The sequence below is a fragment of the Octodon degus genome, unplaced genomic scaffold, assembly GCF_000260255.1.
Source record: "Octodon degus isolate 3935 unplaced genomic scaffold, OctDeg1.0 scaffold00205, whole genome shotgun sequence".
NCBI lineage: Eukaryota > Metazoa > Chordata > Mammalia > Rodentia > Octodontidae > Octodon > Octodon degus.
In genome coordinates, this window is record NW_004524781.1 from 2266959 (window position 1) to 2272844 (window position 5886).

The 5886-nt window shown below is 47.8% G+C and overlaps 1 pseudogene; it reads right to left on the reverse strand.

The window, feature by feature from the left end:
- LOC101569175 overlaps window positions 1-476 on the reverse strand; it is an 11106-nt pseudogene extending 10630 nt beyond the window's left edge.
- Between the last annotated feature and the right edge of the window lie 5410 nt (window positions 477-5886).

Here is a 5886-nt window from a genome sequence, read left to right on the forward strand (position 1 = left end):
GGGAGTAGAGGAGGGAGAGAGGAGACCTAGTCCTGCAACTTTTCTCCAGGAGAACACTATGAATACTGAAGAAGAAAACAGCGGATGACGCTATTTAGATGAACCATGAGTTTGGAGTGTATGTGAAGCAACACTTTCATGGTATTTTGGAATACAAAATTGCTTATCAAAACTTGCTTTCTGGTCCAGCAGGTTTGTTACATTAAAGTGGAGAAAAGTAATTTAATAATCCTAGAATCAATCATTTTCCCTTTGAATTTGCTTTAGCTCACTTTGGGTTTTGTTTTGTTGTTCTGCTCTCTCGGGCTGCCATGCACGGCTGTCCGCAGATAGCTGGACTCAGCTCCCACAGCCTCCAAGTTGTTTGTGGCCTGCAATTCCGCTTTCTCCGGCTCGGCGCTGCTGCTGAGGTCCCAGCGCCTCGCAATGGTGCAGCCAGGGGCAGTCAAATGTTGAAGGGAGAGGCAGGCGGACATGATGCGTCACTCAGAAATGGCCTTTGAGACTAGGGTGGCAGGGATGGTGGTGGGCCTGCAGGACGGAGAGGAGAGCAAGCCCCAGAAGTGCCTACAGTGTGCCCTCACGCTACGACTGGCCCGACACTAGCACCCGGGGTGGTGACCACACTTTTGCTTTAACTTATGACCAGTCTTGAAGTATGACCTGAAGGCTGGCCACTTGTGCTTGTGGGTGGCTTCAGACACAGAGCTGACCCTGGAAGTGCTCTGGAGGGAGCACGGCAGCATCCCTCTCCATATGGGGTTGAGAAATCCTGGCCTGGTGTCTCTCTAAGGACTTTGACATCTGCCTGTGCACAGGAGAGAGACTGAAGGCCACGTAGAGGAGCCAGAGCCTGCAGCTGACAACCTGAGCTACCACCAGCCCGCGGGAACAAGACAGGTTCATACGGTAAGGGTCCACGATGTTCTTGGTGGTTTTGGCTTCGTGAGGTGGTGCTCGGAGCCATGTAGCTTCTGAGGCCTGCGTAGCACAAGTGCAGCATCAGAACGGAGCAGAATGCGTGAGCGACTTAGTTCCTGATGGGCCAGAACTGGAGTGTGAAAGCTCAGGCCAATGTCTGCCGCTCTCCACAGGGGAGGTGCCCAAAATAGACAGTGAATGTTTAAATTAAAAAAATAGGTATTGCACTAAGAGCCCTTCCATTCACCCACCCAGGAATGGCCTTCTGTCCACGTCCACTTGCATCGCCCTTCCTGCCACTTTCTGAAGCAGCTCTGGAAGTCCTCTTTCATGAATGTCATTTTGAAGTGCGATGACATATGTAGTGAGCGCTGCTGCTGTCATGACAGAAATCAGACCCACAGGAGTGCGGTACTGTGCCCTCGCTCGCTGCTCAGCTGGCCCAGGCTGCACAGCCTGGCTGCTGCGAGGGAGAGCGCCTTGGAAGGTGGATGGCTCTGCTTAGGTCAGGACTCGAGGCTGCCACCGTAGCGCAACTAAGACACTCCCGGAGGAAGACTTCTAGGGCTGCTTCAGCACGTGTGACAAGCAACCGCGTAAGTGTGTTCAAGCAGAAGGCGACGTGTGGGGCAGGACGATGGCAATGTGCTCTTCAGTGCAACAGGTTTTAAATGTGAACATTCGCCTAATTGTGCAGCCGTACTTCACAGCTGGCTGAGGTCTCCAGAGTCCTCTGAGAGCGCTGCTCACACAGAGAGGGAGGTAAGCAGAATCGCTCATGCAGGCATCTATGGGGTGTGTGTGTGTGAGTGTGTGTGTGTGTGTGAGTGTGACAGCCACGGCGGGGCACCATGATGAACCTCTCTCATTTTCATCCTGACCCCAGTTAGTTATAGATTTCACTTTCAGACAGAGTCATGTGGTGGCTAGACAGATTGTGGCAGTGAATACCAACTTATTCATCTTTATGGCAATTAATTACATATATCATATGAATTTCCCAGAAGCTAAAAGTACAATACTGTATCATTTGCTAGAAATGTTTTAAAATTAAAAAGTCAATGTAGCTTTTTCATTAACTTGGAAAACTTTATTTTGAAAATTGCTTATTGAAATTGTTACAAGGAGCTAATTCATAGTTTTCCTTAAAAGGTAAACAAATACAATTTTTCTTTCTAATTAATTTCTCAAGAAGGAGAATTTTTAACATTTGTGAAAGCCTGTAGAGTCATATTTTATAGGATAAAACTGAGAAAAAACTCTAAAGGCATTAGAATAATGATTATTTTATCAGTAGGCTATTAATTTTGCTCTCCTGAGGAGAATTAAAATATTCATTCTGATCGCTCTTTTAGGAAATCATATTGCAGGCTCCTGTGGAGATGGGAAAAGAGGTTAATCTCCATGCAAAATCCCTAGAATTAAAAACAATGGACATGCTTCACCTTTAGTATGTTAAACATTTTGAATTGTGGAGCACACTTTTCTTTCCTTCTTTCTCTTGTTTCAAGATAATTACGTTTTTAAGAAAAAAGACAAATACAATCAATCATTCACAAAAGCAACACAAGTTAAGAAAATTTAATGCACTCATCTTCTTATAAAGGGAGAAAGACTAATCTTTTAATCTGGCTGCGCAGAGTGCAGGAGGCAAAGCCAGGCTGTCTGCTCTCTGCTCTTGGGTCCTGCGCAGGTCAGGCTTCATGACTCACCAGCAGAAAGGTCAGTGCCATTTTATGTTCTCCCAAATATAAAAGGTGAGTCTTGCTGGAATTAATCTGATTGCATTGGGAGACTCTCATACCAAATTATTGATGGGAGTAGCAGATAACTCTCTATCCTTGCTAGTTAGATGTGTTAGGATTAAAGCAGTCTCTAACCACTGTGCTCATGTACAAGTCGCTTCCACGTTGCTCTTATCAGACGGTGGTATAGAGTCAGCCAAATTATCCCATATCGCATACATTTTTTGCCAGCTAGTGCAAGGGAGAATTAAATATGAAAAGTTCTTCCTAACGCTGAACTGTCATTCCTTCAGAATGACAAAGGACCCCCAAATGATACAGGAGTTTATTGCAACTCCCAACCTGCTAGAGGTTTGATATGCCAAGTTCATGTCCCTTCAAATCAAGGAATGCACCCGAAACAACAAAGGCAAAAAGTGTGAAATGTTTTGAAGGAGAGAGATGCAGACAGGTAGGACCCCAGAAAGTGGGTCACTGTAGACGCCACTCTATAGAGGAGGTTTTATAGAGCAAAATCAAGAGCTGGGTACAATGTGGGACAAAATTATGATTTTTACCAATAAGATTCCAAAAGTAGCCATGTAGGTAATATTGATTCAGTGGGAAGCAGGTCGCAAGGCAAGTGCACATGGACGACATCCCTGACCTTGATCGACCATCTCCGGTAGTGTGGCCTGTGGTCTTAGCCCTGGTGGGTGGCAGGGAAGGGCCCTCCAGGCCTCAGGAGGCAATGCTTTAAATCCCCAGCAGCGGTGCCAGTCACCCCCAGCGCCCCTCCGGCCACCGTGGTGATGAGCCCTCCTCTTCTGCCCTGACTCCCGAGGGCCCAGCCCGGTCTGACGAGCAATAACTACTGAACTTAGCTATCCATAGCACGATCATATTCTCCTTCTTTCTGACTCTGAAAGAAGGCAGAACAAGTCACTGTGTGTGCGAGTCCTTGAAGCGGCATCTCATCGTGCTCAATGCTTTTCTTCCTTAGGCTAGCCTAACCTTTCCTTACGGTGTGTGGGTCTCAGCGTCTCCTCATTTTCCTGTTGATCTTCTTCTAAGGACACTTTAGGTGGTCATTTCATCAGAATCATTCAGTGTTTCCTTGAAGATGAACATACTTTTAGTTTTGGCAGGATCCACCCTACCACATACGTGTATCTGTGTTTGCATGCCTAAATATGATTTCTTTCAATGGCAGTTAGGCCTTCTCTTAGCATGTGTGAATTCAGCAGGCAAATTCTGTGCTCTTCACTATGATGAAGACAGAATTCCAAATGTGTAGTCCAAATGGCGGATGGAAAGCAGCTGAGTTTATTGAAGATCAGTGGAAGCTGTGCCCTGGGTAAGTGTGAGCTGACGGAAGGTTCAGCACAGACAGAAAAGAGGTGCAGGGGTGGAAGGCAAGCACAGTGCACCCCACAAGAAGCCTCCCAGCTGAATCAGGCTTGGTAATGGAAGGCTGTGGCCCTCTGCCTAGGCGCCTGCCTCGAGCCTCAGGTATGACTCGCTGCGTGACTGGCAGGGTACTGCGTCATCTCAGGGGCTCTCGACATGTGTGCCTGTCCCAGAGTTCACTCGGATCTTAATTAGATGCGTGAGATGTAGCCTATTCGTGAGCCCTTAACAGGTTGGTATAGAGCAAAGGGGACTGAAGGACCACTAGGAGAGCTTCGGAAACGACCTGGTTTGCATCATACTGTCGCCACCTCTCTTAGGTCAGCAGAAGGTGGGCGGCCTTCGAGCACTGTTTAACATTACATGGGGAGCAGGGACTGAGTTCCCCACTCCACTGTTGCGGACACTACTGCTCTGAGAACCAAGTTGAATACGGATCCCCAGATGTGCAGACGTGCCGCAAGGGTGGCAGTGCTCCTCACCTCTGAGTGCCAGGCCAAGCGCACACGGCAAGGGTCTTGCATGCAGAAGTGAAACCTTAGAAAGGTGGCAGGTCATGTCCGCCACGGTTACCTGACCTCAGTGGGCAGAGCAGTGCAGCCCGGAGGACAAGCCGGCCTATCTTAGCAGCGCAGTGGAAATCTCAGGAGCCCGTGGGGCTGTGCTGCACTTCCAGTCTCGGGAGCTGTAGCGAGACAATAATCCGTATCTCTTCCTTGTAAATTTCCTGCGATTTAGGCTATTTCAGCAGCAGAAGATGGGCCAAGCATAGTGGGTCCATCGAGAAACGTGTACACACACAATTCGTTAGCATGATATGATCTTTGTATTCATGGGAATCCCCAAAACGGTCAAGGTTTGCATGTAATTTTAACATACTATGATGCAGCTGAAGAAAGTCAAAATGCCCTACATTGGACTGGAATTTAGAAAATAAAACACCTACTCTCCAATTCTGAGGTATTACACATAGCTTTAAAGTATTACTGTAAAACTGAACTTGACTTCAGACTAGATCCACAGCTCCATACTGATCGTGAACAGGAGGATCTCTTAGTTTTTGTAAGAAATTATCTCTGTAACCATTCTTCATTAAACCAGATTAAAGAATCACAATTTTACATGCAGAAAATAATCAGCTATCCCACCCAACCATTCTTCTCTGTTGCATGGAAGCCACAGAACCAGAAATCAGTGGTTAGTGTCAGTTGACATGCGACAACAAGTCTGAGTGGAGGCAACTTCAATGATCCGCTTTTCATGAAGATATTTTGTAACAGCCGCTATTGTTCTCAAATGAGAGTCCTGCTCACTTGTTTACCAACAAATTGATGCAAAGTTCTTTCAGTAACCGAAAGGATGAATAAGAGCAGTGTAATTGTGAATACTGCCATCCCAGCATTAATATGTCCATTTTTAGTCTCAGTTAACCTGGGAACATAAGGAAGTGACCTGAGTCTTACACTGCCCAACTCAAAGGTAAGAGCAGTCACCTCAGATGCCATTCCATGTGCTGCGGGCTGTATATGCCCAGCTTCCAGGGTCAGAACAGTCCCGACACAAGGGGGCTCCATGGGAGCCCGCCAAGAGGGGTGAGATTCAGCAACAAGGGGATGCTCCATGGTGGGAGCCACCTCAGGGATGGGCTGATGCTGCTATGGAGAGCGGGCAGGGGTGCGAGGGCGGATCAGCTGCACACCCTGCGGGCAGGCGTGCGAGGGCGGATCAGCTGCACACGCTGTGAGCAGGTATGTGAGGGCGGATCAGCTGCACACGCTGCGGGCAGGGGTGCGAGGGCGGATCAGCTGCACACCCTGAGGGCAGGCGTGTG